We start from the raw sequence: 14,281 nt of genomic DNA on the forward strand, positions 1-14,281 counted from the left end.
GATCTGGAAAGTATTAGCAGACAGGGGAATGAACAAGAGCAGTTGTGTGCAGTGTTCTGCTTGTAACAGGCACAGTTCACTCACTCCTCCTAGATATATGTGGTAGTTTTCAGCTCCACAGCTGTCTGTCACATTGCCTCACTGGATCTTTTACTTGTTAGTGTACATACATCATCTAGGCAGATGCATGCTCAGTGGAAACACCTCACCTCATGTCTCTAGTCTGACTTCTATTTCGATAAACAACATCCTCAGCATTTACAATAGGATTGCATAGAAAACCTGGATGTAGATTCAGGATCTGCTTGAACATGCTGGGGAAACATGGGCATCTTGGCTAAACTCAATATCAATTTCCTAAAATGTGAAAGAAAATTAGTAAAAAAAAATTAATTAAAATAAAAATGAATTAAAATTAATTGTGTCCTGCTGTGTCACTTGTCAAGCTTATTGGGGGACAGAATATACTGTTGAACTGGTTGTGGTGTCTCATGCCTGCAATCCAAGTGGTTGTGAAGCTGAGATAGGACATTTCTAAGTTAGAGGTCAACCAGGGATTCAACGAGAATTTCAGGCCAGCTTGTACTACATAGCAAAATCCTATCCCAGAACTATACCTCTCCCTCACAGTTCACTGGGCTTCTTATGGAGGATAATATATTTGTAAATTAAACCATTAGCTCAAAGCTGAGTGGCATGTGGAAAAAATTATTGATCAAGAGGTTGTATGGGTCCATTGCTTTGGGCTGTATTTTAGGTAAGAAAGACAGAAAACCCTGCCAGATACATTTCTCAGTCTCTCTGGCTTGCTGCCCCCTGGCTTTTGATTTATTAGAAGTCTTGGCTGGAGACTGAAGAAATCAGGGTACTGACCATCTTCCTTTTGTTCCTTTCCCTTCAAATGTGGGCCATCCAGGCACACACATGCTTAGTGTTTAGGATCAACTCAAAGTCCTAATACTGAGTCTTCTTCTTGCTGCACTGATGAAAATAAATCCCCAACACTTATAATAATGACTGGATTGGAAGACAAAAATTTGGATCCAAGACCACCTGTTTATAAGTTGAGGAAAACTGAGCCTCTTGGTTAAAGCTTGGGTACCAACTTTCTCAAACATGAGATAACAATCAATGTAGAAGCCCTGCCAAGGTTGAAGTTGATTGGGAGAAGGACTATAATGTTGAGGTGACCATAGTGACACAAGCCTAATGACATAGTAATTGTGAAACTAAGGCAGGAAGGCTGTCAGTTAGGGGCCTGGCCAGTGTGAGTGCCAGACTAGCTCATTGCCCTTCTCTTCCCCTCTTCTTGTCCCTCCCCCATCTTCATCTCCTCTCCCTCCTCTGTCCTCCTCTCCCCTCTTCTTCTTTCTGTTCCTGAGTGTACTGGCTGGTTTTGTGTGCCAACTTGACACAGACTGGAGTTATCACAGAGAAGGGAGCTTCAGTTGGGGAAGTGCCTCCATGAGATCCAGCTGTGGGGCATTTTCTCAATTAGTAATCAAGGGGGTAGGGGCTCTTGTGGGTGGTGCCATCCCTGGGCTGGAAGTCTTGGGTTCTATAAGACAGCAGGCTGAGCAAGCCAGGGGAAGCAAGCCAGTAAGAAACATCTCTCCATGGCTTCTGTGTCAGCTCCTGCTTCGTGACCTGCTTGAATTCCAGTCCTGACTTCCTCTGGTGATCAACAGCAATGTGGAAGTAAGCCAAATAAACCCTTTCCTCCCCAACTTGCTTCTTGGTCATGATGTTTGTGCAGGAATAGAAACCCTGACTAAGACACTGAGACAGGGCTTTACTGTATGATACATATATGGTACATTACATATAATCTCATCACAGCCTTCCAGAGACCTGGAATCATGTGTTTATAATACCACAGCCTGGTCCACTTCATTTCCATACTATTTCAAATATCAGCCTCAGCATTAGCTGTAGCTTTCTTGTGTGCTTTTTCATTTCTTTCTTTTTTGACTTTTTTTTTTTGATATAGAGTAATATCACATAGACCAAGCTGGCCTTAAACTTACAAAGATCCACCTGCTTCAGTTTTCTGAGAACTGGAAGAGGGCTGCTCCCTCTGTAGTCTTTACATCTTCACAATAGTGTTTCCCATATCAATGCATCTGCTTCTGGTACCTGTCAATCATTTTTTGCTTCTTGGGCTTCTTGCTACTCTTGTTTTCCAAGAGCCTCATCATTCCCAGTAGAAATCTACTCTCTCCAGACTGACTTCTAAGCTGTCAAACATGGGCTTTCTCTTCCTTATGACTGATAACCATAAAGAACACATCAAGGGTGGCCTCAATTTTTGCTCAAACACAGCCCTGAGTGTCTACTCTAACTAAAACATGACTAGTTAGTGTAAAACCTCAAGTGATGTCTAAAGACTCTAGTCAACAAACTCAGAACAACCTTAGAGATTGATCATGAATGTGTGAGATTTTAGAGATGCTTGAGAAAAGGAGGGAGAAAAAAAGAGAAAAGGAAGGAGAGATGAAGGACCACACACAGATAAGGATAAGTTACCTATGATATAGCAAAGCAAGTTTCTGAAGGTATCAGAGGAAGAAAGAACATTTTCACGCATTGGCTGGGATGGCACAGACAGAGTGAGGAGTTTGATAGACAATGAGATTCTGAAATTTTAAAGATGGGACAATGATATTCCAAATGTTAAAGGGAGAAATGAGACTCTTTGGCAGAGAAAGAGAGAAGTTCGCTTGTTATAACAAACCTGTGCTTTGACTGGAATACTGGAATTTAAAAAAGCATAGAGTAGTAAATTGTGTGTAAAAATCTGAGTAGTTCAGGGGAGATTTTCAGAGCCACAGTTCCTATTTTCCACACATGTGTTACTTATAATTAGAAATAAGATTTCAGGTGCATGTGCAACCTTATGACAACAGGGACTCTAACTTCTCATTCAGATATGCCTAATTACGTGCTTGGCAAAGCGTGTGCTTGGTAAGGGTTTGTGCAACAGTCCAGGAGATACAGTCTTCCTATTATAGGGTAAAGTTGCCACAAAACTGACCATTCCTTTATATCAGACAACTGGGTAACAAAGCATGTGATTTAAGTGTTCCCAAGTACTTCACAGAACAAAGCTCTGCATTAAAAACCATTCCAATCACATCATCGTAATAGCTGCCAACACCTCTCAAAATATGAACTTCGAAGCACTAGAGTGTGAGATCTTGAAGATTGCTCAACGCAATTTTATCTTTACCGCTGTCTGGGTGCAGGCTCAGTAGGATTCAACACTTATTTATCCTGTTTTTGTTGTTGTTGTTGTTGTTGTTTTGTTTTTTTTTTAAGTCCATGTTAAAATGTGGCTCCTAACAGAGGTTAATGGATCTTCGAACTGGAATGTCTTTCCAAACTTGCCCAGCTGCTCTGAGTAAATAGACCGGATTCCCAGATGCCAAGCCCTGTGACAGAGCTCTGGCACCAGCTGACTTCGCTGTTCATTATTCTATTGTCTCACAGCACACCCAGAAAACAAAGCCCCATAGATGGCTGGTCTTTTTTCTGGCTCACAGAGGAGTAAGGACCCCAAAGAGCAGCACTTGGAAGGAGTCCACCTGTGGGTAGAGACTTTTAATTGAAATCTCAAATACACTCCAGAGCTCTGGAATGCCACTCTCTAAGGCTATTGTTATTCTTCCCACAGGCACATCTCTGCACTGACTTGTAAGTATGAGAAACCATTCCATACATGCTGCAGCCGCGTAACCACGGCTACACTGGGACATTAACAAATGGTGCCTTTGGGGGAACAGACACTGACCCGTGTTTGTGGCTATGGATGCTTGCTCTGGGCCCATCCATTTCAATTAGTGAGATTCAGTTTTGTCTTCGCTCTCTTTCTGGGTCTGTTTTTATGTTAAAATAACACTCCATAAAAATAACCTGAAAAATGATTTACATTCTTTAGTTTCGGTGGGAATGGGCCATCTAGGAAATGTTATTCAGGACAAGCATTTTTTTTTTCTTGTTCTTTTAGACTAACATTTTCATTATAAGAGTTTTCTTTCTTTATTTAACGCTTAACCTTCTGTGCAAAGAGAGGGGACGAAAGGATCACATTAATTGTGCCTGTGAAGAATGAGAAGAAAACCTATTTGGATGTTGTTTGCTTGAACTGTTATTAAAGTCCTGTATTGTACTTGTATTGGTTACAAATTTTCTATTGCTGGGATAAAAATCCATGACCAAAGTGACTTATATGAGGAGGGGTTACTGTTCCAGAGGGATATGGAAGAATCCATCACAGCAGACAGACATGGCAGCTGGGGTAACAAGCTGAGAGCTCTCATCTTAAATCGAAATCCACCAGTCAGGGAGAGTGAACTGGGAATAGGACACAGCCTCCGAATCTTCGAGCTCCCCACCCCCCAATGATGATATACTTCTTCTGGCAAGGCCACTCCTCCTAAACCTACCAGCACAGCACCACCAACTAAGGATCAAGTGCTCAAACATGGGAGCCTGTGTAGCCATTCTCATTATGGTCACTCCAATTATCCCTGGAAAATAAACATATTTTTCTATGAAACAAAGGAACCAGGGGAAGAAAATAAGGGGGAATTGAGGAGATACTTTTAATTCTTACTCTGATCTACCCAAAGGATTTTATTTGCTTATCACAATGTTTGGCTTTGCAAATAATAGGCAAAAGTTAACATACTAAACATGGGTCCTGCTGTCATGGAGTCCAGCACAATCTGCCAAGATTTCTCAAGTCCAGGCCATAAGGATGTTGTGACATCTTGATCACAGCTCAAGTCCCCCTCTCCATTAGTTTTCACACACACTACTAACTAAATCTGTCAGCATCTGAGTATGACATTCATATATTCTTATATAACAAACATATCTATTTTTTGTTAACCATTTCCCACAAAAACAAGAGAATAAGTATAGCCTTGGGCAAAGCATCCCACTTCAAAATAATGGGAATATCCAGGCATTCAGGGTAGGGTGTGCCGAGCTACTAATAAAAGCCCTCTCAAAGCCTGGGCAAACTTTGTTTTGTGAATAGAGAGAAGAAAATTGTGTTTTGCCAAACTTGAAAACTTTAAAACCCATACCATAACCCACTTCCCTCTCTCTCTGTCTGTCTTTCTTCCTTCTCCCTGCCCTTTCTGTGATATTGTAAGCTAGGTCAGTAAATTGCTTCAGAATGTATAGGTTTTCAATGCACCTTCAATATGAGTAACACAATATAAAAACTTGCCGGAAACAGTTCATGGTAGTCTTATAAAACGTCCAGTTATCATTACAGTCTGAAAGAAAATACATGTTGTGGCTGGAGAGGAGGTTTAGCACTTAGGAGCACTGGTTGATCTTCTAGAGGACCCTGGTTGGATTCTCATGGTGGCTTACAACCATCTGTAGCTCCAGCTCCACCGCAGACCATGCCCTCTTCTGAACTCTCCAGGTACCAGGCACACACATGATGTACATAATTGAATACATGCAACCTAAACACCCATACAAATGAATTAAATTGACTAATGTATCTAAAATTACACTTTGATTCTTATTTAAAATCCACCGATTCTCTTTTAATATTGTTGGCCCGTGTTACCCTTCTACGTCAGTGTAAGTATCATTATTTGCTTATTTTCCTTGTTACTGAGATTTTTTTTTTTGACTAAAATGTATATACTTGCTAATTATTTTTGAAACGTTAAAAATGCTTCGAAACAGAAAACTTCAGGAAAGATCTTCTGTTAGTTTGGCAATTCTTAGAGTTAAATCTAGGGCCTGGGGGGTGCCAGACAGTCATTCTAACACTGAGGCTCCTCTCATACTCTTGACAAATTTTGAAGAAATTCCTATTATCCATAAATAGCAATTATTAATATTGAAATATGCATTCATTTCTGTATCTTTATGTGTGGTACAGAGAGATGAATAGATGAATTTATTATTTCTAAATGAATTCCATATGCACAAATCTCAGATGGTAAGATGGTGCTTGAGATGGAAGTTAGGAGCTCATATCTGGACTGTGAAAGGCAGCCTGGTTCCTGGTTGAGCTAAGGCTAGAAACCCCAGTGACCCTGAAGGGACAGAAGGCGGTTCACCCTGCTCCAGGGAACCAGTCTCCTGGCATGCGGCCACAGCTCTCTGTAGATTTGTGGCTATCAGTCACATAAGGGCAATACCCCAAACCCCTCCACAGGTCATATATACTCAAGACAGATCTCCATTTTAATGAGGTACCTAAAAGCCTGGAAGGGTTAGCAAAAAGCTCTCCTTCCCAGAAAAGGTATTTAACCTCAGGCCCACCCTAAGAAGTGGGGTGCAGTTTTACTCATCCACTTTTCACCATGACAACAAATACCTTAACACCACAGATTGTCTCTTTTCATCAAGATCTGCTGTGGAGAGCAATGGAGAAGGTTTTCTCCTAAGGAGCCATGATCTAATCTCCCAGAGAAGGCTGCTCTGTGCTCCCAGTTGCTACCAAGCCAAGCCCACCAGTGACAAGCCAAAGACTCTCCCTGTGTGATCCAGTGGGAACTCTCCCCAGCCCCTATCCCCCGGCTAGATCCAACCTGTGGGCCCCAACTCAGTTCTCAGCTCTTCTGCGGCTCCCAGAGGCACCTGGGTGCCCAAGTGCCTGAGAATCAGATGGACCCCAGCCTCCCTGCAGGCCTGAGGATCCCCAAAACATACAAAGCAGAGAGAGCTAACTGAGAATGGAGCAGAATTTAGAAACTTCAAAGCCTATCATCACTGACACACCTCCTCCAACAAGGCCACATCTCTCAATCCTTTCCAAACAGTTCCACTACCTGCTGACCAAGTATTCAAATATATGAGCGCATGGGGGTTATTCTCATTCAATTCACAGTAAAGTAGTATTTTAAAAACACCATTAAAGAGATCAATGTTAAAATGTACCCCAAATCTTAACCTGATAAGACTTTTGCCATAGCATTTTAGAGTTGATCAGTAAGAGTTTCCAGCCATGATATGCATAAATGATCACAAAGAACCAGCACACCTTAAGTATGACCTGACACAAAGAAGGACCTGTTGTATTGGTACAGGTTTAGCAACATCTAAGCTCTATCAAAATCCAGTTTTACATATGATACTTCATTTTCAGTTCAAAGATTATTGGTGGGAATCCTTAGAAAACTACTAGTAAGTGTGAATTTATCTTTTGTTCTTTAACATTTGTTCTGTCACTAGCTTTGAGAAAGTTAAACTTCTAGGTAAAATACGCAGTAGTCTTTTCGTTGTTGCCATTACTGTTGACTACATACCATAGGTAAGTTTTGAACTCTGAATCTTTCTTTGGCCTCTTGAATGCTGAGATAACAGATGTATACCACCAGACCCAGCCAAGACTAACCATATTGTTTATGTATCATTTCTTTTATGGTTATAAAGTCTATGTGTGCTGAAGTAAATGTATGATGAGGGTCTGAGATACAGTGCACTGGATTTTTAGGGTTGGGATAGTATCAACACTTAACTCCCTCTTTAAATAGTACTGCCCCTCTGAATTCCTTGAAGAGCACAGATTTCGTGGTTTATGTAAGGTTCAGCATTCTCAGAGCTGGGTTAAATATGGTCCCTACCTTGGTCATATTTTACATGAAAATGTTTCAAAACCCTCATCTAGTATCTGCTCCCTCTCATCACCATGGTAACCAAAGGTATTTTCAGAGAAACCAGCCAATCACCAATATCTTCTCAGCTAATTCTGAAGCATGGGAATTCAGAAGCACTGACATCTGACACAGCCCATGAGTACCATACATCTTTATGCCAGTGTATATTTAGTCTGAATTTGGTTCCATGTGTCAAAAACCCAATCCACACCAATTTAAGACAAGAAGGAAAAAAAATGTGATGGCTTCTTGGAGATCAATTTGAGGAGTGAAAATGGCTTTGTTTGTAGATTATCTATATATGATATCTACACAAAACTACTGTGGTTTTATTTTTTTTTACCTTCCTCCTTGATGACCTCAATCTCATACAGACATTGAACTCTCTCTTCCAAATGTCTATCAGCAACTTTGTACTTGGATTTGATTATAATTAGAGACCCCAGAAGATGGAATGATCTCCTAAAACATAAAACCTGCCATGAGCCAGCCCAGCCTGGAATAGTTTGAAGTAGGATACAAGGTTGGACATAGAGGTAGCTTTAAAGACTGATAGTCTCTGGCCTTCTAGCTCTCTAACTATACTAAGTGCTGGCTGATAACTTCTTTAAAAATCCTAAAAACTTTATTGGTTATTCTATAATTAAAAACCACTGGCTTGGGTGATTAACACCTGTTGCCTAGTAGCAGGGAATTAAGTAAAAAAATATATTGCTATCACTCCCTTCTCTGTCTAGGCAGCCAGAAGCCTCTCTAGCTAGACTGGTTAACTCTTTATGAACTATAGAGGAAGGAAAGGAAAGGAATTAGGATGCTTTATACAGGTAAGTATGCATAGACACATATATATTTGTATATGCATTTATGTTTTCATTCACATTCTCAATTACACATTAACATATTCACATTTTTGTTAGGCCCAACCACCTGCCTCATATACTCCCAAAGTTTACATACATACACATATACCTGCACACAAATGGACAAACAGATATATGCATTTGGGTGGGTGGGTGGATGGATGGATGGATGGATGGATGGATAGGGTAGAGCTCCCCAAGCCAAACCAACCATTCAACCAACAATTTTATTTTTTTCTCTGACCTTTATATACCTTCTCAGACAAAAAGTTCTTTAGAAAATTACTTCAGAGATAATAAAAAGGGAGTTACTGAAAGTTGTTAATGTAAGTTTAAAGCAGTGTTTCACTCTATATACTCTTTATGAGTTCAAAGCAACAGTTTTTACATGGCCTTACCATACCATAGTGCACACCTGTGGCTATATCATTGGACCTAAATGTTTTTCCTTAAACACAAATTTTTCCCAAGTCTATTTCTCTTCTTAGTGTGATTATAAAAGCTCAATGTACTTCTTTTTTTTTCATTAATGTACTTCTTATTATGTAGCCTTTACTCATTTTGTGAGGAGTGGACACATTTTATTTTTTATTCTAACTTTATTATATCTTTCTAGCAAAGCAACTAAGACCATCTCTTAAAACTTTTTCCCTAAAATTATTTGAAACAAACAAGAAATTCTATAGAACCATTCATCTAAACCACATTAATTTATGAAAGTTTATCTTTATGATGATCTGCAGGAAATCAGCAATAGGGTGGGCTAATGCCCAGGGATTATTATATTAATTTAATAATGATAGAAAAGGCATGTCAGTGACAAGAAGCAATCCTGAGATGTAGTCTCTTCCAGACCTTGCTATCAAGCTCACCCATCATAGAATAGAACATGCAAAAATGGTGGGCCACCTACAGGAAGGCTATCTGCTAGCCTTGGCCTATCCTAGATGGCTCCTGATAAGAACCACAAACAAAATTGTCTTAGTCAGGGTTTCTATTCCTACATAAAATATCATGACCAAGAAGCTAGTTGGGGAGGAAAGGGTTTATTGAGCTTACACTTCCACATTGCTGTTCATCACCAAAGGAAGTCAGGACTGGAAATCAAGCAGATCAGGGAGCAGGAGCTGATGCAGAGGTGATGGAAAGATGCTTACTGACTTGCTCAGCCTGCTCTCTTATAGAACCCAAGACTACCAACCCAGAGATGGCACCACCCACGATGGACTCTCCCTCCTGGATCACTAATTGAGAAAATGCCCCACAGCTGGATCTCATGGAGGCACTTCCCCAACTGAAGCTTCTTCCTCTGTGATAACTCCAGCCTGTGTCAAGTTGACACACAAAACCAGCCACTACAAAAATAAAACAACAACAAACCTCTAGCAAAAATCCAAGGTGAATTTCTGATTGGATTGATCTTGACCTTATATTCCACAAATCTAGAGATTAGGGGCGTAGGTGTACCAATTTAAGTTGACAAAAATACAAAACAAAACAAACAGACAAAAAAAATAGAATGATTGAACAGGGACCATTAATAAAATTTTTAAAATTCTACTTATCAGGTGGAGAAAGAAGAAAACATTCTAAGCCAAAAGAATGCAGGTTGGCTAACAGTGGACTGATCATGACTACACTTGAATAATGACAGTGCCTTCACATTTTCTGGTGTAGTAGTGACTCCTCATTCTTTAGATATGGCTGATTATTTAATAGTACTATGATACATTTTTGTTATTAGTCAGATTGTAGTTCATTGAAACTTAAATGAACTTAACTTAAATAAAACATGCTTAAAGGAGAGATAAATATATTTGCTTATGTGACAGAGAAATCAGGGTTAACTTTCAAATAGAATTAGGGTGCAAATCTTGTCATTTGGATCTCTCTCTCTCTCTCTCTCTCTCTCTTTCTCCCTCTCTCTCTTTCTCTCTCTCTCTCTCCCTTTCTCTCCTGTAATTCAGCTCTACTTTCACTGTATGAACTTTAAACAATTCCTGAAACAGAATCTAACACGCAAAACATTGACCTAATCTTTAAGTCAAGAGAGGTGGTACTTTGACTAGACTTGAGTTACAGTCTCAACTTGAGAGTTGGGAATTGAAGTCATTCTTGCTCAAATCACTCAACAAGGCTCTGAAATGAAAGAAAGGTAGGAGGAATTACTCCCAAGCAACTAACTTAAAAGAGACTCTATAGAAGGTTATTTTCCATAGTTCTCATGGTGTAGCATCCAGAACATGGCAGAAAGATGGAGGAATACTTAAGCATAAAATAACTCTTTAGCAGCCGGGTGGTGGTGGCTCACGCCTTTAATCTCAGCACTTGGGAGGCAGAGGCAGGTGGGTTTCTGATTTCCAGGACAGCCAGGACTATACAGAGAAACCCTGTCTCGAAAAACCAAAATAAATAAATAAATAAATAAATAAATAATAACTCTTTAGCTACTGAAGAACAAGAGCCATTGCCCACATTGAAATGGTACAGCAATACCAATGGTTTTTTTAACTCTTCTCATTTTTTTACTTTAAATCTCTTTCCTTTTTTTATAAATTTAGTTTTATTAGTTTATTCAGTTACCATCCCACAAATTCAGTTATGGTGCCTCTCAAAAAGAATTCACTGGATCCTGTGGGTCATTCTTGTCTCTAGGTAATATGTCATTCACAGCTGTCCATTTGCTTATTCCTATTTCAGTTTATCAGCCCTCTTGTTCCCCTAACTGCTCATCATCTCTCCCCTACCTTCTTCTCCTTGTGGGAACATGAATTGTCCTTCATTTAGGAATCTATTCATTTTTGTTTCACTCTTAAGTCAGAAAAGACCTTATAATTTAGGGTTCAGGCAAGAGTAGTCTCAGAGGAAAAAATACTTCTTCGTCATGTATGCAAAGTATAAAGGTGGAAAAACTATATAGAGAAATATTGATATAGGCAGGAAAGAAAGAAGCACAGCTGGTGACTTTGTAGACAGCTATGAGTATGAAAAAGGATGCCTGGCAAGATGTAAGAAGCAGCTGAGGAGAACATGTAGGGCATCTTACAGACCACCCATGGAGATGCCATGAGGTCCCATATGAGGTCACATAAACAAAAGCATGATAGAGAAGGAAATATAGTATAGTTTTTTTCTTCTTTTGGTATACAGATATTTTAAGTATTAGCTAGCTTTTACCAATATAAATTATTAGTTGGATGGGATTATTTCTTGCTATTTGGATTAATAAAAATCATCAGTGAGATGATGATGAACTAAGTACAAAAATATTCTTATTTGTAAGCATCTTTGATTTAAAAGTTGTTTCACAAATGAAAATCGCATTAAGAAATTTTAAGAGTATTTATGTTCATAATAACCCAATACTAGTGATGATTTTTTTCAACTTTTATGTTCATAAGTATCACTAGAAGAATATTTAAATGCAAATTAGCAATCTTTGGCCCTAGGTATTTTGATTCATGAAGTTATATTTCAGATCTTGCAGGTTGGTTATTGATAGTATGCTATGATTCTGGTCTTGGACTAGAAACACAAGTCTATATAGAAGATCAGACTTAGCACTTGTCATTCTCAACATTCCCTACTTTGAAGATAAACACACAGATCATATTTTCTAACAATCTTAATCCTGATGTTGAGGGGTCAAAACTTCCCTACTATATCACTGAAGTTTTATATATTAGTCTGTTTGTAGAAATGGGATATGGTCCTGAGTAATTATCAAGACAGTCTCAATGGCACACTGTATTTATAAAAGACTCAGAAGATGCCAATCAGCAAGGCTAAAAGCCCCAGGCATCCATTTAAGTGGCCAGATGACAGTAGGCTTCTGCTAACTGATTACACTTTATAACCACGATGTAATAAGAAAGCTCATCTTTGAAAGAATGCCCAAACTCCTCTATAATAATTGCTTAGATGCACTAAAGTAAGAGTAGAGGTAATGGCATGTTTTACACATAAGAGCATATGATATATGTGAGGCTTAGAATCTGGAGTGGGAACACTCACTTATGATTTAAGAATCTAAGAGGAGAGCTGCAACTGTGATGAATGAGCCATTGTTATAAACTTACACTAGTTACTCAGTCATTTCTCTAATGTCTCTGGGTGAAATGTAGCCAGACTATGGGAGCTTAGATAGCCTAATTGTAGATCTCAGGATTCACAAAGGTGATGCATACTCTCTTTGGTGAGGTAGTGGTGGAAGGCATGTGGAAAGGGAAGAGAATGGACTAACTCATTCTAAAAATTCTTTTGTTTTTTTAGCAGAAATAAAAAGTGCCATTGTATGTATTAATAGGCTAACAATGTCTCAATAACATGCGCATTGTATAATTTTAAAACTGGGTTAAGCATACATATAAAATTATACAGTTATTATAGTTAAAACTTTCTAAAATCCCTTTGTTCAGCTTTTTGAAATATTCAGTACCTTATGTATAACTAGTCTTCTGAAACAAGAACAAGGAGAACTCTGTGCTTGTGTTTAATTATGAGTGTGATAGCTAACATTGATTGTCAAACTTGATGGAATTTAGAATCTCTATGAAAATGTATTTCTAGGTACAACTAAGAGGGTACATTACAGGAGTCTTAGACTGAGCTAATAGGAGTGAGGTAGCTGATCAGCAGCATCCACTGGATTCCACCTTCTGACTGTGGCTGCATCACACTTCCCTGAAACTGAGACAAAATGGGCTCTTCCAAGCTGCTTCTTGCCAGTTGTTTTATCACAGTAATGGGAAAAGTAACTATATATACCCATTAATCACCTTTTTTATATCCTTCCCTGGCCCTACTCTGCACAGTCTTTGATATCTACTACTTACTATCAACTTCTATGAGATTCACATATATTTGAGATAATGTAGCTGACACATTTCACCTAAACTCTCATTTATCTATCTGTCTATCTATCTATCTATCTATCTATCTATCTATCTATCTATCTATCTATCTATCAAGTCTATCCAACTATCCATCTATCCATCCATTCATCCATCTTCACACACACACACACACACACACACACACACACACACACACTCACTAATCAACCCAACCATCCATCCATCTATCTATCTATCTATCTATCTATCTATCTATCTATCTATCTATCTATCTATCTACCTACCTACCTATCTATCTATGTACCTACCTATCTATCTATCTCTACTTGTATAACAGAATGTAACTCTCAACAACTCCTGCAGTGCCATCTTTCTGCCATGCTTTCCACCAAGATGATAATAGGCTAAACCTTTGAAACTGTAAGCAAGTTCCCAATTAAATCTTTTCTTTTATAAGAATTGCCTTGGTTATGTGTCTACACAGCAATAGAACATGAAATAAGACAGTTATATTGTCTTTTTGTTGTTCATTTGTGTTTGTAACTTGTTTGCTTATTCAACTCAGGAGATTTTAAATGGTCATAGCCTTTGAATCAATTATTTCTCATTTTGTCATCAACTATAAGGAAGTAATCCTAATCAGAAATACTGTACACATGCAAAGATATCTGTGTCATTTTGTTTGATGGTAAAAAACTATGAACTGTCTTAGTCAGTGTCCTATTGCTTTGTAGGAGAATAGTTAAGCAATTTATAATATATCACTGTATTATGGAACCATAAAATTGATGAAAACCATAAATAACATGAAATGTTATGATGTTATAGAAAGGGAAAAACCAAACCTAGCACCATAAATAACATGCAAATATGAATTTAAAGGACTCTAGAATTAGTAGAAATATGAGATTTGGTTGTGTTTAGCTTG

The sequence above is a fragment of the Mastomys coucha genome, unplaced genomic scaffold, assembly GCF_008632895.1.
Source record: "Mastomys coucha isolate ucsf_1 unplaced genomic scaffold, UCSF_Mcou_1 pScaffold4, whole genome shotgun sequence".
Classification (NCBI taxonomy): domain Eukaryota; kingdom Metazoa; phylum Chordata; class Mammalia; order Rodentia; family Muridae; genus Mastomys; species Mastomys coucha.